This window comes from Gossypium arboreum, chromosome 3 (genome assembly GCF_025698485.1).
Source record: "Gossypium arboreum isolate Shixiya-1 chromosome 3, ASM2569848v2, whole genome shotgun sequence".
NCBI lineage: Eukaryota > Viridiplantae > Streptophyta > Magnoliopsida > Malvales > Malvaceae > Gossypium > Gossypium arboreum.
Window position 1 is genome coordinate 15,129,653 of NC_069072.1, and position 23,809 is coordinate 15,153,461.

Consider the following 23,809-nt stretch of genomic DNA (forward strand, 5'->3'; position numbering starts at 1 on the left):
TCCTGTTTCCTGGTTTAATTGAACCCACATTTTTATCGTATTATTCACGTAACTATCAAATGCTGGGAGTAATAATATGGTTCTACTACGAATATGGTGGGAGATTGGTTTCTTTGATATTTGAAACATAAAACATATATGCACTTCATGCTTAGGTTTATATTATATGTTACAAGTTACAAGAGAAGGAAATCCTCTTTAGTATCACAAGTAACTCTTTATAATTAATATATTTTGCTATTTAAATTTAATTTTAATATTAAATTCTTTCCCTTAATTTAACATTTGAATTTGATTTTAATGTTTATGAATTCTTTTCAGTTAAGTATTAAGTTTAACTTTAATATTCAATTTAATACTTAAATTTTTTCTATTTCAATTAAGTACTTGTATTTCTATTATTAGAGCATACGTAATGCCATTTGATTTAAGTATCAAATTGAATATTCAAGCGAAATTTAAATATTAAATTAGATAAATAAAAAAATTAGATACTAAATGATATATCAACCCATTATAAAAAGTATATATAATTTTTGAATACCTATTTATGTCTGACCTCATAATTGTATTTACAATAGATTATAAAATTATGGATGCTTTTGAATTTCTAATTATTTTGATAAAAGTAAATTAAATATATATGTAATGGGCCAAAATTGTCCGGCCCAAATCACCAAAAATTAAAAAACCAAATACAAACTAAAAACCCAAACCACTAAAATTAAAACCAAACCTAGGCCCAAAACAACCCAAACTCTAAAAGTCCAAATCAAACAAACAAAAATACCCTAAGTTATCTAAGGGTTTCAGCTGCCGAACGCCCTATGCCTCCCTCGCGCGCCGCACGCTACTCCTTCGTGACGTGCGCCGCTCCACCATGCCACGTCAGTAGCGTGTCTACCTACGCACCTGCAAAAGGCCGGATATTCAGTTGTAATTCAGCTATATAAGGCCGCGAATAACAATGTTTTTTACATGAATACAAAGCAATACGAGAATACTTTTTCGAATACAAAAAACGGGTTCAAAACTCACCAAATAGTTTAAAAACAGCAGGCAAGAAGCAAGATCTAAAGGCCAAGGGTATTCTTTTAGTCTTATTTTATTTTATTTTCTTCATTTTTTTTCCTTTCGAATCTATTATATATATAGTTGTTTCTTTTTTTAACAAAAACTTACCTTTTTTCGGCGACGGCGGCGCGTGCGGTGGTCCGTCGTCGGAGTCTTGGCCGGAGGAGGAGAGGTTGAAGAGAAGCTGATGAGAGGGTTTGAGGTTTTTTTTTTTAAAAAAAAAAATAAAGGCTCAAATGATTTTTTGGACAAAACATTGACTTATATAGTAATACCAAAAGGATGTCGTTTTGGCTTAGGGTAATAAGCATCAAAACGGCGCCATTTGGCTTGACCCGCGCGACCCGATCCGATACCCTGGAGGATCCGCATGTTTTGTTGAAAGGGGTTATTTGCACAGTCAGTCCCTCCCATTTGAGTTGCTATTTGATTAGGCCCATATTCATTCCCTTTTATTTTTTAATTTTGCCCAAGAATTTTGTGTCAGTTTTGTTTTAATCCGCGATTAAACACTGCGTTTTGGTAATTGGGAATATTTTCTTTTTAAATCCTCCCTTGTTTGCGCGCATTATATTTTAGTCCTTAATTACATTTTAATGATTTATTTATTTAGGAAATATCTTTTTGATTTTGTTTTTGTTTCCTTTGAGTCCTTTTTCTTTTAAATTTCGATTTTTGTAAATTTTTTATTTTAAGTTATTTATTATCCTTGTTTTATATTATTCATTATTGTAAATTATTTTATATTATTCATTTTTCTTAAAAAATTTGATTTAATATATCTTATTTAATTTATTTTATATACATTACTTATTTGACGTAGCTTTATTTATTTATTTTAAAGATGTTTTTTTATTATAAACTTTTATACGCTGTTTATTTTAAACTTTTGTGTACATCATTTTTTTACTATTTATTTTGAACCTCTTTTATACTTTCTATTTGTTATTTGTTTTAATTTGTTTTTCATATTATTCATTAAATATTTTTATATATATTATTTATTTGAAATTCATATATATTTTATCTATTTTAAATATGTATATATATATATTATTTGGTTTAAAATGTTTTATATGTTATTTTTTATATTTTTGTTATTATCTATTTTAAGTTTTTATATAACGACTCATTTTAATTTTTTATACATTATTTATTTTAATTTTTCATATATTATGTATTTGAAATTCTTTTTACACCTTATATATTTTGAATTGTTTATAAATTATTTTTAAAGAGTTTTGTCGAAACCATTTTTTTCAAAAACGGGAATCAACTTTTTAAAACGAAATATGGAGTCGCCATCAATCCTTTTTGTTTAGGTGTGATCGAATCACCTAATAAAAAATTTTATTAAAATATCAATTTTGGCCTACAAAATTTGAGAAGACGGGTTTGGGAGTCGGTTACGTACGAGGAAGGGTTAGCACCCCCGTTACGCCCAAAATTGGTACCAAATTGATTAAATAATGTCCTTATGTCTAAAATTTTAAAAAAAATATTTTGAAATACAATTTCTTTTAAAACATTTGAATGACTCAAATTGGACGTTAAAATTCTTTTGTTTTGAAAGAATACAGTATCACATCCAGCACGTTAGGACACGATCCTTTATACCCTCGAAACCACGATCAATTCTTGATGCTCATACATTTGAAAATTACAAAAGGATATTCGATTATTTGGTCCAACGAAAAAATCGAAACCCAACACGTTAGGGCACGATTTCTCGGATTTCCAAACATAGAACATTGCCTTGTTTTAAAATTTAGAAAACATGGATGAAATTTTAAAAGGATATTTGATTATTTTGGAAAAATGGAAAAATTGAAACCCAGAACGTTAGGGCACGATTTCCCGAATTTTCAAACGTCAAACATTGCCTTCGTTTTGGGAAATTTTCAGGTAAACAATTATAAAGCTGGTTCAAAACGCATTGGTTGATTCACTTGAAATAAAAACGAGAAGACCAATATCAATCAAAACATTGAAATTTGAATCACGATGCAATAATAGAAAAAAATCAAAGTTACAAACATGGAACAATATACATAGATGAAATATTATACAAGTGAACAAAAAAGAACAAATTAACATACACATAATAGCAATGAGCTCACATCCAAGAAACAAATTAGAATAAAATATAACAAGTTTCGAACATAGATGAACAGAAATTAAAATAATAGTACAAAAGACTAATAAACAATATGAAACAATAATACGTGAAATAATATGAAAACTAAAACAACACATAACATACAAAACAATATGAAAATCAGAGTCAATGTAATATAAAACAATTTATAAACTATCAAACATATGAAAATTTATGAATGAACTACACATGCTAGAGTTTGAAATGATTTACATGTAAAAACTACTAATATATGAATGATTATTCAAATAGCTATTATGGAAAAAAAATCTTGAGTAAATAATGTACACAATATTTTAAAAATAAAACATCTATTTAAAGTTGATGGTATACATATAATGGAAAAAATTAAAAATATGTAAAAATAATAATAATATATGAAAGGATTTTAAATAATGAAGATATATAATAAAATATTTTTAAGGAATGAACTATATACATAATAGATTTGACTATATACATAATAGATTTGAAAAGAAATATATATACCTAAATAGATTTTGTTAATATATATATATATATAGACATAAAACAACATGGAATTGATAGTGTACATAGAATAAAGCTAATTTTAACATAAGCTATATATATATATATATATATATAAAGGTAATTTAAAAAATATTATCCAAAATTTTAAAACAATATAATATAAAAGAGAATTTTAAAATAATAATTTTAGAATTTAAACAAATAAATAAAAAAAAGTAAAATTATTAAAGTAATTCCAAATATATATTTAAATAAAATTTTAAAGACGAATAATAAATGAATTTTTTTAAAAAATAATGAATTACACATATTGAAATGAAAAGAAAACTTAATTGAAATAAAATTAAACTAACAGAGATAATTAATAAATAAAATAAATCATTGAAACTGACATAAGGACCAAAATGCAATGCACGCGAATGCACAAGGGCTAAAAATGCAAATGTTTCCAACCCCAAAAAACAGCACTCAGGCGCGGACTAAATTGGAATGGTACGCAAACTCCAGGGTAAATTTAAAAAACAAATAAAATGCAAATAGGGGCTAATTTAAAGCTGGCGTGAAGGGGAAGGACTGAACGCACAAATTACTCATTTAAGGGGTAAATGCGCGAATCCATATGATCAACACGCGGGCTATCTCTCTCCCCCCCCCTCAAATGTTGCTTTAAAATTAAATAAAACCTTTATTTTGTTTCTTTTTTTTTAAAACATTAAAAAAGCCTTTTAGAAAACCTAAAGTTTTTAAACCCTTTCTGCTAGGGTTTCAGACTAAAAATGTGCAACCACCAGACCACCACTATACGGTTGCCAACAGCGAGCAGATGATGGCTGATTCTGCCAACGGAGGAGAACTCCGACGAAGCCCATGGAGGTTTGGTAAGTGCTCTCACGTTCTTCTTCTTTTGATTATTCTTTGCACATCAAAATAACTAACAAGGTCAACAAACAAGATCAATCGAAAATCACCTCTTAAGTTTCCTTTTACACTTGTTTCTTTGCAATTGATTTTTGTGTGTATTTTGTATTCTCCATAACCAAAAAAACATTACATATTTGTGGCTTTATATAGCCATTTACAACTATTTTTGTGCACACTTGCAGGTATGGCGGGCATGGCTTAGACATGGTCCGTAGGTGCGTGGTAGTGGAGAAAATGGGTAGTGGCTGTTGAATGTGGGCACATAGTGGCTGAAGGGAGGCAGCAAATCTAGGGTTTCCCTCTTTACTGAAAAAATTTTATGGGCTAGGGTTTTTTTTTTTTAAATTTGGGCTTTGTTTTATTGTAATAGGTTAATGGCTATGTTTGGGTTCTAATGGGCTAAAATTGGGTATTTGTTTTTTTGGTTTATTTGGTTTGTTAGGCCCAGGAGAAAATTGGGACCTACAGCTGCCCCTCTTTACTCATTGTCGTGTAACGGGAATGGAGCAAAGACTTTAAAAAAGCCAATTTTACCCGGTCTTACTGAGTCTTGACTTCTTGATGCTCTCTTTCTTCAGGTAGCCTCGCTTTAACCCATTGAGTCTTTAGGAGTATAGGAACTTTTCGTTTCAATCTGCTCCGCTACTGCTTAGGGAGATATGATTTGTAATTTTCAGCCCGTTTCCCTACTGCTTAAGGGGATAAGGCTAGTCTTCGATCCGCTGCACTACTGCTTAGGGAGATAAGATCTGTAATTTCCAGCCTGTTTCCCTATTGCTTAGGAAGATAAGGCTCACCGTCTTCAATCCGCTCCACTATTGCTTAGGGAGATAAGATTTGTAATTTTCAGCCTGTTTCCCTACTGCTTAGGGGATTAAGGCTCACCGTCCTCTATCTGCTCCACTACTGCTTAAGGAGATAAGATCTGTAATTTTTAGCCTGTTGCCCTACTATTTAGGAGATAAAATCTGTAATCTTCAGCCTGTTTCTCTACTGCTTAGGGGGTTAAGGCTCGTGAATTTTTCGATGTTGCTACATTGTCCTCTAAGGACATGACCTATAGAATCGGTTTCATGTATCTATGCTTATGCTAAATAATTAGGATACTATGATCGAAATGAATCAAATGCTCTTAACTAGATGTGATGCTTATGTCAAATAATTAGGATGCTATGATCGAAATGAATCCAATGCTCCTAACTAGATGTGTCATAAATGATATTGAATGCAAAAATGTAAATGATCCTTTTTAAAAGGCTTAATGTAGCATTGCTCGTTGTTCATCAGGGCCTTATCACTGACGTATTACACTGCCATCTTGTTTGGCTAGTATTCTTGACAAAAAACCCGAAGAAATAATCCCATTCTGCTCAGCAAGCTTGCCCCACTGTAGTTTCAAAGTCCCTTCCACTGTACCTTCTGGGATATAAAGTTTGTACTTCCCACTGCAACTTTAGGGGAATAACATTTGGTTTCTTCTATCCATCCTGATGCAACTCAAAGGTATAGAATTCGTACCATCTTCTTCAATCAAATGATTTGCTACACCCCTCTCTAGTTAACATAACCAGATGCGTATGCAAAATATCCATTTTTTTTGAGCTGATCCCATCTAATGCTTGGCCGAACATTGCTCGTCATTCGTCGAGGTTGTATCATCGATGCAGTATCTTGTATCTGATACTTTTGATAAAAAAAAAATCTAAAGAGATAGTCACAATTTAGACTCCTCTTTCCAACCCTTAAGTTTGGTAAGTTCTAAACAATAGTTCTGTTTCAGGTTCTTGTATTATTTAGAAGCTTCTACAGTAATATGCAGAACCTCTTTTGTAAAGGTATTATTAGTCCATTAATTATTATTTCAATGCAAAATGCTTGAAAAAATCTCATAACAATGGATAAGAGAGAAAATAATTGGGAGCATAGTTAGCAACAAATATGTATGTTAATCAAAAGATAGCAAATGTAATAAGAAGGAAATTTATTGAGGCGTATCTTGAAAAGAATAAGGTAGTCAAAGATAGCAAATTTAAAATGGGCAAAAATGGAAAACTAGATGCCTCAGATATCGCAGCTTGAGCTTCTTTGTACCAACTTCTTAAGGACCATTTTGAGCTCAATTTGTGTTTAAGGAATTCGGAGTACTTTGTCGATGCCCCAAGACGTGGCATACTTCTTCATTGTTAATTCAGACATAGCAAGACTATTGTATGCCCCACTTTGATCCAAATTTAAGCCACCCTTTTTAGGTTTTCAACTCAAATCCCATTTGGTCTTAAGGCACCATTTGCGGGTTTTCGCCTTGGCCTCTCCTGTTTCCTTTTATTTTCTTTTCTGTGTTTTTTTAAACTATTAACTGTGACTGAATCTGAGTTCACCGAATTGGGCATGTCCTTGCCATCCATCTCAGACAATATCAATGCTCCTTCAGAACAGGCCTTTTGTACTACATAAGGTCCTTCCTAGTTCGACATCCACTTTCTTCTAAAGTCCTTTTGTATAGAAAGGATCTTCTTCAATATCAGGTCCCTAATTCTCTAAGATGAACCCCTTTGTCGCAAGCCTGCATTATCTGACCGTGATAGATATCTTTCAAATTCGACTGATCATATCGGGATTGTATCCATTCTACCTCATCCAACCTTTAGTTCTGGCAAGACTCAGAGAAAAGAGATAATGGAAAAAACTTTTTCATTCCACAAACTAATGAGAAAGGCGTTGCTCCGATGGAGGTCTTATCCGACGTTTGATAAGTATAGAGGGTAAACGGTAACTTTTTTATATCAATCTTTACAAGTCTCAGTCACCTTTCACAATTTTTTTTTTTTTTTTGTTTATTTCTTTTTGGCTGCCTTTGTTGCACTGTGATATGGTGTCTGATCTTTGAACAGACTACAATCTTTTGACATTGTGCAGTTGTATTAGACAAGATTTTTTTCGATATAACCTATCGACACTCTTTTTTATACTATCGACCTTGTAACATTGGCATATAAAGTGACCTTCACCCTCTTCGTGAAGACATCGACGACTACCAAGATGAGTCGGTGTATATTAGACGAGAACGGCCTGACAACATCCATGCCCCATATATAGAAAATCTGTGAAGAAATAGAGGTGTCACATAAGTCTTGTCTTCCTTCATTTGGCATTTACGGCATAACTGATACAATCCCCTTCCTTGGTGGATTAGCAGTAATCGAACCTCATGATTAACTTGAAAATCATTAGCATGTGTCCTTCTAACACCAGTATGGACCTTTTTAGCATCCACAAGTCTTAGTAGCACAGGTATATCCTGTCATGATTATATGAAAACATCTTTGAATTCTTAGAGTAACTCAATGACGATTCGCTTTGTCTTCGTAGTGACTCAAGCTCCGATCTTTATTTCTTGCTCTCAATGTCTACTGACCCTTTGTAAAGTAGGATCTGTTTTTCATCTTATTCTATCATCCTTAACCAATTAAGAGATAAGTTACAATCTCTGCCATCTTCAAAGTCCTGAGATCCGCTTAAACACATATCTTACCCCAAAAGGGATTTAGTTACAACGTTGCTTATGTCGTTGATATCTGGGGACCTATTGTAGATACAAAGGCATATTTCCAAAGAATAAATGATTCTAAGGATGATTATTTGTATAATACGGTCATAAATAAAGAATAAAATAATATTTAAAAGACAGTCCAAAGAACAAAAGAATGTATACTATGAAATGGAAAGAATGAAAGAATATTTGCTCAAAAAGATACATTTTATTGAAATAAAAATTCTAGACACAATCCCATGTCACAAAAGGATTCTTATTGCCTTCAGGCCTCAAGCAACAAGGGTGTTTTGAATATTACTCTAGATTAGCTCTAAAAATACAAGGATTTCTTCCACAGTCTCATTGTTCAAAACACTCCCAAGTATGCAAGGATTTGGAAATTTTTATTCCCCGATTCTCTCTTTAGATATGTCATTCAGATTTGTTGATGTTGCTTCCCCTTCTGACTTGTTCAAGGCATCGCAACCCTTTTGCCCCTACTTTCAAATATCACATTTACTCTATTGTCAGAGCGATTAGGTTCTGACGAATCGTCGAACTTCACAATTCTCATTTCAATGAACCTTTCGAACAACTTTTTAAAAGATAAGCAATTCTCTATCGAGTGTTCCGCTATTCCCGCATGGTATTCACATTGAGTATTAGCGTCATACCATTTAGGATATGGGGGCTGCAACGGTTTTAAGTAGACAGGGGATACAATGAGCGCATCAAATAGACTTTTGTACAGCTTTCGATTCGTTATTGGAATAGGAGTAAACTGAAGCTTCTCCATGCTTTACTTTGTATTGGGCTCTTACCTTAGTGAAGCTTGCTGGCTCGTAACCACCATTCTCGGTTGTTTTACCGTGATTGGTTTTGCATAACCTACGCTCACATTGCTAACCTCATTTTCTCTCTTCTTTGGGGCTGACCTCTTGGTGCTTTCCCTAGCCTCTATCTTTCCGTACCTTATCGCATTCTCTATCATTTCACTGGGCATCACTATGTTCGCGAAACTCTTAGTTGCACTGCCCAGCATGTGATTAATGAAGGATGCTTTCAAAGTATTAATGAAGAGCATTGTTGTTTCTTTTTCCAACAGTGATGGTTGGACTTGTGTAGCAACTTCCCTCCACCTCTGGGCATATTGCCTGAAACTTTCATTCGACTTTTTCTCCATATTCTGTAACGTGATCTTGTTAGGCGCTATGTCTGTCACAAGCCATACTGCTTCATAAAGGCCAGTGCTAAGTCCTTCCATGATTTGATTTAGGTGCGATTCAGCTAATTATACCATTTGGCCGCTGCCCTAGTCAAGCTGTCCTGGAAACAGTGAACTAAAAACTGATCATTATTGACATGACCAGTCATCCTTCGACAAAACATTATGATGTGGGCCTCAAGGCAGTTGGTTCGTTGTATTTCTCAAACTCCGACATTTTAAACTTCGGAGGGAGCATTAGATCCGGAACCAAACTTAACTCTTTAGCATCCATACCACACTGATAATCAGCGCTTTCCAACGTCTTGAACTTCTCTTCCAGCTATTTGTATCGATCTTCCAGCTACTTTGGGAGTTCTCATTTTGCCGTTTCTACCTCTGCCATGTCATACAAATCAGGGACACCGAGATTTGCCGGATTGTCTCTGGCACCTGAGCCTGTCGGAAAGTGCATTAATGCCGAAATGCTGGCTTGATACTGAGGACTGATATTGACAAACATCCTTAGTGGATATGCGTTGGGCTGCACTGGGGTGTTTGTTAGGGCAAAACTCAGTAAGTAGACAAGGTCCTCATTGTCATCCCCGGGGTTGACCATAGGGCTCTTCCATTTTCCCGGCCCTCTAAGCAGTAACTGGGTTAACTGATTCATCATGTTCTTCTGTGATTCTAGCATCTGATCTTTCATATCCTACTGAATCTTAGCCAATTGCTCTTGCATCTGTGCTTGCAGTCGATCTTGCATTTCTTTCTGCATTTGTTCCAGTTTTTCCAGCTTTTGATCTATAACTCTAGTTCTTCTCCGTGTGTAGTAGTGATGTTCCAGGGTAACTATAACACGATTTCTAATTAATTAAGGCTCTTTTGTGAAGTTTAATGCACATGATGCAATGCAATGCAAATGCATGGAATGAATGCAAAAGAAAGTAATGCGTTGATTCAGAATTCAATTATATTAGAACAACTTTTCTAGAAAACGAATTCCTTTACGTAAAAAGGATTACATATGCGACTTTGCCCTCATATTCCAGGCAATCCCTTTTCTGTAAAAGTTGAACCACGTAAACCTCCAATAGATGCCTCCACTAGCTCATTTTTGCTTAATCCGAGCCGCGACTTATTACTCATTTATCCTCGCAATGCTTGTTAGCTTCTTTAAGAAAGTCGAGATATGACGGCTCTCGAATAATCTTTATCGACTTGAATCCTCAGGTAAAGTCTTGTTTTTCCTCTGCGAACTATCATCCTTCTTCCGTTGTGTTTACCTGGATCATATTCAGACAACCGTATTATAATCCACTTTATCAAGAAATTCGTTTTCTTATGACAAACTGTTCTATTTAGCAATCAAATATGAATCAACACCTCCTCTCTATGGTGATGTAGTGCAATGCAATTATAAACAAAACAAAAACAAAACGCGTTAGTACAGAAAAAATAAATAACAAATAAAGTACCTATTCGGGTGACCACTAAAACTGGGCAAGGTTCTACCTAAGGTGGACTCTCAAGGTTCACTATATGTGGCTCGATTCTAGAGAAAGGGTACTTGAACTTGTAGATTTTTCAATCCTCACCCATTATAGGCTCATATAGATCGAGTTAAGTTCAGGGGAATACATTTCCCTATGGCCATGCAGAGATGAAAGTCTCACGAAGACATAGGTACGGATGTATCCCGGAAGTAATCCACTAGCCCTTGCGGAGGTGAAAACCTCACGAGGGCGTAGTTTCTCACTTCCACTTAAAAGGTGTGACCACAACGGTCATGCAATGCAATCCAAGAGTATTCTACGATACTCAAACAACAATAATCATGGTGATCACAAACAAATGCGGCAAAAGAATCATGATTTTTCAAATCAAATTTTCAATTTTGGACAAAAGGACAGAAAATAATCAATTTTATGGCTTGACTTTCTTATTGGTCCCCAGTGGAGTCGCCAAGCTGTCGAAACTATTTTTTTGAAAAATAGGAATCGACTTTTTAAAACGAAATATAGAGTCACCACCAATCCTTTTTGTTTAGGTGTGATCGGATCACCTAATAAAATCATTTTATTAAAATATCAATTTTGGCCTATGAAATTTGAGAAGACGGGTTTGGGAGTCGGTTACGTACGAGGAAGGGTTAGCACCCTCGTTACGCCCAAAATTGGTACCAAATTGATTAAATAATGTCCTTATGTATAAAATTTTAAAAAAATATTTTGAAATACAATTTCTTTTAAAACATTTGAATGACTCAAATTGGGCGTTCAAATTCTCTTGTTTCGAGGGAATACAGTATCACATCCAGCACGTTAGGACACGATCCTTTATGCCGTCGAAACCACGACTAATTCTTGTTGCTCATACATTTGGAAATTACAAAAGGATATTCAATTATTTGGTCCAACGAAAAAATCGAAACCCAACACGTTAGGGCACGATTTCTCGGATTTCCAAACATAGAACATTGCCTTGTTTTAAAATTTAAAAAACACGGATAAAATTTTAAGGGGATATTTTATTATTTTGGACAAACAGAAAAATTGAAACCCAGCACATTAGGGCACGATTTCCCGAATGTCCAAACGTTAAACATTGCCTTTGTTTTGGGAAATTTTCTCGTAAACAATTATAAAGCCGGTTCAAAACGCATTAGTTGACTCACTTGAAATAAAAACGATACGACCAATATCAATCAAAACATTGAAATTTGAATCACGATGCAGTAATATAGAAAAATCAAAGTTACAAACATGGAACAATATACATAGATGAAATATTATACAAGTGAACAAAAAAGAACAAATTAACATACACACAATAGCAATGAGCTCACATCCAAGAAACAAATTAGAATAAAATATAACAAGTTTCGAACATAGATGAACAAAATTAAAATAATAGTACAAAAGACTAATAAACAATATGAAACAATAATACGTGAAATAATATGAAAACTAAAACAACACATAACATACAAAACAATATGAAAATCAGAGTCAATGTAATATAAAACAATTTATAAACTATCAAACATATGAAAATTTACGAATGAACTACACATGCTAGAGTTTGAAATGATTTACATGTAAAAACTACTAATATATGAATGATTATTCAAATAGCTATTATGAAAAAAAAGTCTTGAGTAAATAATGTACACAATATTTTAAAAACAAAACATCTATTTAAAGTTGATGGCATACATATAATGGAAAAAATTAAAAATATGTAAAAAATAATAATATATGAAAGGATTTTAAATAATGAAGATATACAATAAAATATTTTTAAGGAATGAACTATATACATAATAGATTTGAAAAGAAATATATATACAAAAGTAGATTTTGTTAACAAAATAAAAATACATATATATATATATAGACATAAAACAACATGGAATTGATAATGTACATAGAATAAAGCTAATTTTAACATAAGCTATATATATATATAATATAAAGGTAATTTAAAATAAATATTATCCAAAATTTTAAAACAATATAATATAAAAGAGAATTTTAAAAAATAATTTTATAATTTAAACAAATAAATATAAAAGAAAAAAAGTAAAATTATTAAAGTAATTCCAAATATATATTTAAATAAATTTTAAAGACGAATAATAAATGAATTTTTTTAAAAAAATGAATTACACATATTGAAATGAAAAGAAAACTTAATTGAAATAAAATTAAACTAACAGAGATAATTAATAAATAAAATAAATCATTGAAACTGACATAAGACCCAAAATGCAATGCACGCGAATGTACAAGGGCTAAAAATGCAAATGTTTCCAACCCCAAAAAACAGCACTCAGGGGCGGACTAAATTGGAATGGTGCGCAAACTCCAGGGTAAATTTAAAAAATAAATAAAATGCAAATAGGGGATAATTTAAAGCTGGCACGAAGGTGAAGGACTGAAGCGCAAATTACTCATTTAAGGGGTAAATGCGCGGATCCATAGGGTCAACACGCGGGCTATCTCTCCCCCCCCCCCAAATTTTGCTTTAAAATTAAATAAAATCTTTATTTTGTTTCTTTTTTTTTTAAAACATTAAAAAAGCCTTTTAGAAAATCCAAAGTTTTTAAACCCTAGGGTTTCAGACTAAAAATGTGCAGCCACCAGACCACCACCATACGGTTACTGACAGCGCGCAGATGATGGCTGATTCCGCCAACGGAGGAGAACTCCGACTAAGCCCACAGAGGTTTGGTAAGTGCTCTCACTTTCTTCTTCTTTTGATTATTCTTTGCACACCAAAATAACTAACAAGGTCAACAAACAAATCAATCGAAAATCACCTCTTAAGTTTCCTTTTACACTTGTTTCTTTGCAATTGATTTTTGTGTGTATTTTGTATTCTCCGTAACCAAAAAACATTACATATTTGTGGCTTTATATAGCCATTTACAACTGTTTTTGTGCACACTTGCAGGTATGGCGAACATGGCTTGGACATGGTGCGTGGGTGCGTGGTGCGTGGTGGTGGAGAACGTGGGTAGTGGCGGTTGAATGTTGGCACATGGTGGCTGAAGGGAGGCAGCAAATCTAGGATTTCCCTCTTTGCTGAAAAAATTTTGTGGGCTAGGATTTTTTTTTTAAATTTGGGCTTTGTTTTATTGTAATAGGTTAATGGCTATGTTTGGGTTCTAATGGGCTGAAATTGGATATTTGTTTTTTTGGTTTATTTTGTTTGTTGGGTCCGGGCAAAAATTAGACCCTACAAATTTTATATATTATTTTATCTTGAATGGATACTAATTTTTTAAATTCTTTTATATACTTTAGATTGCTTTTATAACATCCGTTTTAAATCTTTTTATGTATTATTTGCTTAGAATTGTTTTATATTTCATTTTAGATTTTCTTACTACTTATTTCATCTTTGTATTAATGTGGATATTAGGATAGCGTGTTATGTGATTATTGCTATTATGTGTATTGTAATTCTTACTTTGTATTTATTTTTATTTGTGATTCATTATTATAACATTTTGTTTATGAATTATTACTTTGCGTTGTACATTATTATTCCAGCACATTTTCGCCTAAAAGGTCGTGTTTTAATATTGTTTAAGTTTTAAAATCATTTTATTCAAAAGTTTTCAAAATAAGGCAATACTCGGTATTTGGCATCTTCGAGAAGATTGTGTCCTAACTTACTGGGTTCCAATTGTCCTCGTTGAATCTAAGTAACCGAGTACCCTTTTTCAATCGAAACATATAAATTTCAAATAAAGCTTATTCTCAGGAATTCGAAGTGTTGTGTCCTAATTCACTAGATATGACATTTTGTATCTCGAAATAAGTATTTCTAAAGAATAAAGGCAATATTTTATATTTGGAATTTTGAGAAATCGTGCCCTAACTTACTGAGTTCCGATTTTTCATTTGACCCAAATAATTGAATATCCTTTTTAAACTTCACTGCATGAGTTTTAAAAATCAAAAGGTAAGCTCAGTTTCGAAAATATGAAATGTTGTATCCTAACTCATTGGGTATGACATTTTTTTTCTTCGAAATAAGAGGGTCTTAGCATCCAATTTAACTTATTCAAGTGTTTTTTTTAAATAAAAGGATCGTATTATAAAACCTTTTCAAGTTTTCGACATTAAAATATTAATTAATCAATTAAGTACCAATTTTGGGCGTTACGAGAGTGCTAACCCTTCCTCGTACGTGACCGACTCTCGAACCCATTTTCTTGAATTTTATAGACTAAAAGCATTGTTTTAATAAATCAAAACATTTTATTAAAATGATCAATCTCAATGTGATTCGATCACATCTCGAAAAAAGATCAATGACAACTCCATTTTTATTTTTAAGTCAACTCCCGTTTTTCAAATTAAAAAATAATTTCGACAATATAAATGACAAGATTGAACAAAATATGAAATTTAAAACCCACATATCCAATAAAAAACTTCATTGATAAGGGACTATACAACCATATCAATAGCACACAATAAAACCAAATGCGTATGGTTCCCATAAAATAGCATTAAATAAATATCCCTGCTTGAAAGGACTATACATGAAAGCATTGAATATAATAATGTTATGACTATACCTCATTTTAAATTCTAATGGCACCTATTTAGCGCTGTCTTTGTAATGACTAAATTTTTATGGTTATCGAGAAATTAAATTTTCGAGTCTTCATTTCTAAAAAAATGGATTCGTAAATATTTATTAAAAATATTTACGAAGTCAATTGAGTAGTTAATTAGACTTTAATTAAGTAAATTTAGCTTAATTAAGAGTAATTAGTGAAAAGGCTTAAATTGAATTAAATGTGAAAGTTTAATTATAAAATAAAGAAAAGTGAAGGGACTAAATAGGCAAATAAGCCAAAAGGGGTGACAAATGTATGGTTAAAATAAGTTAAATGTGTACAAATATAAATGGTACACATGTATTGTACATGTGTATTTACTTATTATATAAGTAAAATAATAATAATTAAAGTATACTATATTAATATTATTTTATATTAATTAATTAAATAAATAAAAGTTATGACAAGTGTAAGGTGATAAATGAATACACGTGTATTAATAAATATACATATGTATAAATAATAAATATTTTAATATTTTAATAATAAAATAAAGAAATGAAATAAAGAAATAAATGAAATAAAAGAAATGAAAAGAAAAAACAAAGCAAACGAAACAGAGAAGAACAGGGAGAAAGAAAGGAAAGAAAGAAAAAATAGAGAAAAAAGAAAATCAAGGTTTTGAAGCTTTAAACTTTAATAGGTATGTCAATTTAGTCATTTTTACTTAATTTTGATGTTTTAAAGCTTTATAACAAAGTTTTGATGAAATTAAGTTGATATTTTGAAATTTATTAGATTCTAAATATTGTTCATGTTGAGTAAAATGATGAATTAAGGGCTAAATTGATAGAAATTCAAGTTAGAAATGAAATAAGGATTGAATTGTGAAGGGATTCATAAGTTTTATGCTTTAAGGACTAAATTGAAAGAATTTCGAAATTAAGGTATTATGATAAAAATAGATAATTATGTCTAAGTTTGGTTAAAAATTGAGTAGAAATAAAGTATGAATTAAGATAGAAAAGTAAGTGAATTTAGTTAGGATTAAATTGAAATTAAAAGTAGAAAATCAACATTTTGCACTAAGACTGTTTTAGACAGCAGCAGTAGTCTAAGTTTGAAAAATCACTAAAAAATTTAGAAATTGAATTAGAGTATGAATAAAATATGGAATTAAATATTATTGAGTCTAGTTTCTTATAAAAGAAACGGTATAAGCAATTGAATTGTAAATTATGAGATATAATGAATTTTGTGAGACAAGGTCAGAATGAATTCGGGTTCCCCTGTTCTGACTTTCGAAAATCACCAAAAATTGGAGAAAAATAATTAGAGGATTAAATTTATATGTTTAGAATTCCTAATGAGTCTATTTTTAGGAGAAATCAACGGGAATATTATCCGAGTTCTGTACTGTGAGATAATTAAATTTTAGTGAAGAAGGGTCGAAACTGTCAGATAGCAGAATAGGGGTGAATTTAAAGAATAAAATGTACTTAATGGCTAAATCAAAAATTTTGAAAATTTTATGGTAAGAAGATTTGTGGGTCTAGTTTCAGGAAAAATTAACGGATCTTAATTTATAATTCTGTAACTCAAGATATAAATTAGTAATGTATTAATGATTATAAATTGTATTAATTTCGTAGTCAATGTGGTACCGAAAATCTCGGCTAAGAAAGGACAAGACAAAGTCAACGGGTGTAACGCCCCAATTTTCGGGAATTCTGTGAATGTTGGCATAGGTTTAATTATGTTAGTGGGCCTCTAGAAGGCCCAAGCTTAAGATAGAACCCGCCAATTTTAGTTAATTTTTGTTCCATAAGAAAAAGAGGGTGAAATTATGAAATAGGACCTATGTGAAAATGTTTGAAAATGCTATAGGCTAAATTGAAGTGGCCAAATAAATAGGAGTACAAAATAGGAGGATTTGCATGACAAACCTCCCATTTTACATGTAGTGGCTGGTCATCATGTTGTTGTAGACAAAATGTGCACTTGATATCCATAATTTATGGTACAAATTGATACAAATTGATAATGGGTTAGGTAAATATTTCATGATAATGGGTTAGGTAAATGTTCCATGATAATGGGTTAGGTAAATGTTCCATGATGGGAATTTCATGTCTTTTGTATTAAAGAATTAAATGAATGAAATATGAAATTTTATTAAAAAAAAGGGGGTGAAAAGAACAAAGCTTTGTCCATCTTTGTTCATCATAGCCTAAAGTTAGAGAAGAGAAAGGAGAGGAGAAAGCTCTTGAATGTTCGGTCACTTGGGGAAGAAAAATTGAAGGTAAGTTCATGGTAGTTTGCTTTTATTTTGAGGTTCATGAGTTCTTCTTGATTCTACCTTAACTCTTGAAGCATATTTTGGTTTTTAGTTGTGTTGTGAGCATTTAGTCATGAATTAAAATGAAGGAAATGGTTGTTGTTTCATGTTCTTTTAATGAAAAATGGAAGATAGGTGAAGTTGAGCCAAACAAATGAGCATGCATGTGCCTTAGATGCTAAGGGGAAAAATCGGCTAACATGTTGTGCTTTAAAATGATGAAATGGAGATTATACTTAAGTAAACTCATAGATATGTGATGATTGATTGGTGATATACATGTTTAAATAACATGCATGCAAGTTATGTGTGAAAGAGTGAATTTGGTAATAAATCTGCTTGGGACAGCAGCAGTAACGTGACTTTGGAAAATCACTATAAATTGTGGGAGATGAGTTAGAAGCTGAATAAATTATGTAATTAAAGCTTAATGAGTCTATTTTCAAATGAAATAAACGAGAACATATTTTGAATTCTGTAAAATGAGAAATTTGATTCGTAATGAAGAGTGGTCAGATTAGTCAAACAGTGAAACATGGGAAACTTTAAGAAAAATCTGGTATTGATTGGCTAAACCAAAAATTCTGAAAATTTTATGGATAAAAGATATATGAGTCTATTTTCAGGTAAAATTAACGGCACTTGATTTGGAGTTTCGTAGCTCCAGTTATAAATGATTTAGTGACTGTTGTTCAAGAAGACAGCTTGCAGTGAGATTATGATTATATGGTAAACATTGACAAAAATTTGTTAATGAGTTTCTTATTGATTTCTTATAAGCTTACTATGATTTGTAAGTGTGGTTGGCCGAATATTGTAAGGGGTTAATACGTAGTTCGTATTTGAATAGTTAGATTAATATGTTAGTAATCCAATTGTAAGCAGTTCGTGTGTGGATCTCGTCAGCATATCGTCGCAAACAGGTGTGTAACTGACACCCTCTTTCTTAGTCTGGATCGGCAAAAATCGAAAAGTCGAAATGCCGAAAACTGGTATTTTGTAGATTTGCGAGTGTGTGAATGCTCGTGAGGTAAATCGATTAATGTTTTTGGTAAGCTGCAAAATTTGGACTGCAAAGTGCATGATTTCTGTGCCCTCGATATTTTTGGGCTTAATGGGCCAAAATTGGAATGATGGGCCAACGGGCCCAATTCGGTAAGAACCCTCGGTACGTGATTCTGTTAGTACGTGAAAAGTAGGAATATGCATGAAAAACCCTAAAATAGATAAATTACTGAAATACCTTTAAAAGTGGAAAATTTACAGTTTTACCCCTATTAGATAAATTACCGAAATACCCCTAGGGTTAAATTGACCTTAATGCATGTTTGACTATTGTTATTTACTGCATGCCATGTTGTTATTATCTGATGCATGGGATTGTGATATTGACGGATGAAGTACTGAAAGTGGCTTGTCCACGTCTTGGAGGCTTTGCCTCAATTTATCGATAATCGAGCAGCAAGGCAAGCAAGAATGTGGAGTGTTGGGTGGGTGGGTTGAGCTATTCCCACATGGAGTGTAGGGCTGGTACGGGTGGAGTGTAGTGGTTGGTGGGTTGAGTAGTCTCCCCAAATGGGCTTGCATATGTTATTGATGTTGCATGTATTTTGAAATGGGCGTATGGGCCATACTGTTATCTGAATAAGGGCTAAGGCCCGGTTTATTGTAATCAAAAGGGCTTTGGTCCAAGACCACTGTTACTGAATGGGCTTAGGCCCAATAGGCTTGAGCTGACTTGGGCTTTGAATGGGTTTTCCTTACACACTGAGTTTCCCCAAACTCACCCTTTTTATTTTCATCCACGCAGGTAATCCCCAACCATAATGAGCTTGGAGCTGTGAGGGAATTCGGAGTGGCCACCCGTTCTGAAAGTTTGATTTTCTTCTGGTGAACTGAACATCCTTTTATTTACGTTTGAAGTTTTGGGTTTTTAAATGTAATAAGGCCGCTTAATTATTTTTGATGGTTTTAATATGTATTACTAAGATAAGTATTACTTATTTTAATTGTTGAAATTGGATAGCTTTAGGGCGCGTTTTCAAAAAAAAAAAACAACATTTGATTTCAAAATAACACGACAACAAGCAAAGCTTCCGCAATGAAAGTATTTTCCAAAATTAATCACTTTTCCTAAAAATGACTTAATCAAATCGGTTTCCTAGAAATATACATGACGTTAAGGTGTGGAAATGGCGATGTGCATGTCTAGGATTGGATCCGAAGGGAGCTTGGTACTTAAGTAGTCCGATAGACTCACCTCCTCTTTTCGGCTTCCTACCGGTGCATGACTTACATTCACTTTAACCTATAATGAAATTATCTTTTAAAACACTAAGTAGGTTTTTCTGGATCAACAATATAAAATGTTTTGAACGCTTCGATGTGGCATGTCGGATCCGGCCATAACGTCTGGGTTGGGTTTGGGGTGCTACAACGGGAGTTAGCTCGAAAATTACGGTTTGTATTTCTATAACCCAAACTTAATATTTAATTATTGAATTTATTATTTATTATGTATGGTAGGTGCATTGATTAAATTATTTGAAATGAAATGAATATTGATTGAAATTGAAGGGTGAATTTAATTAATAATTGTTGTATTTTAATTTAATGTTATGGTAAATAATTAAAGTATGAATTATTGGTATTGTGTTTTATTGAAATGATTTGATTTGAAAATGTGGTGAAATAATTATGAACATGTGTTTATTGTGGAATTTAATTATATGAAAATGAAAAGTAAATTGAATTGTATTAAATTATGAATTAATGTGAATAATCGAGATATATATATATATATATATATATATATTGAATTGAATGAAAATGTATGAGATTGTGAAAATGTGTGAATATATATAATTATTGGAATGATATATTAAGGAAAGAATTATTGAATTGAGAAAATGAATTATAATTGATACTTGAAATGAGATAGAAATTATACTGAAAAGTGAGTTAAATACCCTATTAACTAGTCGGGTTAGTCGGATATAGTTGGCATGTCATAGGATATAGAAGAGTACGGGTTTTGCCGGCTTACTAATCAGGCACTTATGTGCCGACTACTATTATTATTATCATTCTTTATCGATTCGGCATTTTGTGTGTCGAATCTTATATCTTATCAAGTTATCGATTCAGCACTTTGTGTGTTGAATCTTCATTCTATCTTCATTACTATTCCGATTTATTCGATGAGGTACTCGTACCGTGTTACTCATTCTCGTTATTGTTTTGGCTTCGGCCGATGAGACAATATGTGCCGTACTGGTGTGTTGGTTGGATCCGTGTATCCGTCTGAGTCCGAGTCATGTTAATAGGGGTAAATAAAGGTATAAAATAACTGATTATTTCTGAATAATTGACTAGTACCGAATAATTGACTGTTACTGGATAACCAATCAATTGATCAATATTGAATAACTGGTTATTATTGAATAATTGATTGTTACCGAATAACTAACTGCTACTGAATAAATAATTGTTCTGATTGTTAATGAACATTACTGATTGATTAATTGCTATTGAAATTAATAAATGATTTGAAATTTAAAGTAGACCAAAACATTGGTTGGAAAGTGAATGTTTGAATACTCATTGAGTTTGAATAGTTCGATATATATAAATTAATAAATTTTATAATTGCGTAAGTGTTCAGATTATAGAATTACCACTGAGTGTATACTCAGCATACGGTTTGTTTCCGTGCGCAGGTTAAGTTAAGGCTAGACTGTTGCATCAGCATCCCAGGCCGATCCTGAATTCAATGAGGTAAAGTATGTTGAGTATTGATAATGGCATGTACCTAGGATGTTTAATGAGAGTCATTTAGGTTGTAAAAGTATTGATGAAATAAGTAAATTATGGTTGGCAACTGTATATAGTATGAATTTTGAAATTTATAAAAAAATTCGTATTGATTCTAAATTAGTTCCAAATTGAATTTACCGTTCATATTGGACCATGAGGCCCACTAAAGGGACGACATCTTAAAACTAGGATGAGTGTGAATATTTATTTTAATTAATGACCGAATTGGACTGATCTTGATGGTAATGTCTCGTAACCTGTTCCGCTGACGGTATAGGGTTAGAGGACGTTGCGGTCTTTTTAGGCATAATTTAATCTTTAATATTGATATATTTTACCAATTTAGTTTTTATTTTCGCTAAATTAATTTATTAATTTCTTAAAAAAGTTAAATTATTTTTAAAGAGAAATATTGATTAAAATATTAATTTTTAACATTTCATTTTATATGTACTCTATATTAACATGTCACTATTTATCTTATAATTTAAAATTTATAAAAATATTCAATAAATTATAAAAATTTAAAAAAAGTACACGAGAAATGTTATGTAGGTGTTATGTTTAAAATTTTAATATTTTAGTCAATATTAGTCGTGCCTTGTATGACCGATTATGACGATGAATGGTAAGACCAATAATTGAGATCATTTTAAATTTTAAGAGTTATTTTTAATTACTAAATTAATATAATTTATAAAATTTGAGGTTAAATTTATTATTATACTAATTTTTTTGGTTACCACATCACCTTCTTGTTAGACTCTTAAAAGTAATGGACAAAAAATAATAATCTCATTTAATTAAATGATCAATTTAAATATATATATATATATATATATATATTTCAGATGATTAAAAGTTATATCCATAATTGAGTAACTTATGATATAATTTTCGTTTAAATAAAAGGCAGAGGTTTATCCACATTTGGTTGATTTACCTCTCTAGTTTTCGCTTTCTGCCTAGTGTCACGGGTCAGAGTTCAAAGCCCGTGACCATCGCACCAAATGCATTCGATGGAGGTCTATTGCTTAGATGGGGATCATTTGGCCCACAAGAACTGACCCGATTCAAGGCACTGTTAGAGAAGCCTGTCAGATTGAAGCCTGGTTGGCCCGATAGCGAAGATATGGCAACTTAGGCTGCTTTGGTAACTAATCTTAGAAGATAGAGAGAATCATATCTTGTAAAGATTATATAGGATTTGATATGGCAATATCTTGTAAATACCTTAAATTATGGGACATGGTTAATCTCGTCCGTCGATGTAAATATATCTTGTCCGTCAGTTTTGGGGGAGCTCAACTCTAAATAGAGAGCCTCCCCCTCATTTGTACTCACTCCATACATTGTTTCATTATTCTTTGTGAATAAGAGAATAGAGAGCATTTACTTAAAATCTTTGCGAGCGTCCCTTTCTGTTGTTCTTTGGTTGCTTCTTTTGATATAAATCACTTCCGCTTATCAATTTGGTGCCTTGGAGGAGTTCTTAAAGAATCCTCACACGAGTAAATGCTGACTTAGGCGAGTTTGGACGAGCAAATTGCCTAAAGCCACACGGATTGTGAGACGAAAGGTCTAGCCCCGTGACACTAGTCGATATATTCACAACAATTTCTTATGACCCTTCATTGCCAAATAAATGATTATTAATTAACTCATAATAATATCAACTTGAAATCCGTGGATGTTGTCTACCAGACAAAATATATGCGTGCATCAGTAAAGAAAAGTGTTATTGTAATTATCTTCACGTGGGGGCTAAACAATATTATCTTGGGATTGTCAATCTTACTCTGAAGGGTTCTAAAGTGAAAAAAAATGGAGGAAGCGATGGGCTTAGCATTGATTGAGGATGTAAACAAAATTTGGAGACGTATTTATGAAGCCAACTTCTTATCCTGAAAGAATCAATTGTGGGAGCTGAATCACGTAGTTACTTTCTTCTTAAAAAATAGCTTTGAAAAGTTTTTGGGCCCTCCAAGGAGTTAATTTCAATATTTCAACTTGCCATACAAGGCCTTTTTTCTAAAATAAATAATAAAAATAAAAAATAGTCTAATAGGACAAAAAATGCTATTGTCTAAATAGAACAAGTTTTTGTATTAGACTTGTTCATGGATCAAGTTGTATCTGTCTGAAAAGTGAAAGGGTTTGAATAAAAATATAGGCTCAAAAAATAGGTT

At 32.1% G+C, this 23,809-nt stretch overlaps 2 long non-coding RNA genes across 2 annotated transcripts; both read left to right on the forward strand.

Moving 5' to 3' along the window:
• Positions 1–13,418: 13,418 nt before the first annotated feature.
• On the forward strand, positions 13,419–14,207 carry LOC108475823 (uncharacterized). Its single transcript, XR_001870019.2, has 2 exons — positions 13,419–13,616; positions 13,840–14,207. It is a non-coding gene; the product is annotated as an uncharacterized LOC108475823 (long non-coding RNA).
• Positions 14,208–17,610: 3,403 nt separating this feature from the next.
• On the forward strand, positions 17,611–19,797 carry LOC128290273 (uncharacterized). The gene is made up of 2 exons (XR_008279959.1): positions 17,611–17,768; positions 19,615–19,797. It is a non-coding gene; the product is annotated as an uncharacterized LOC128290273 (long non-coding RNA).
• Positions 19,798–23,809: the final 4,012 nt, after the last annotated feature.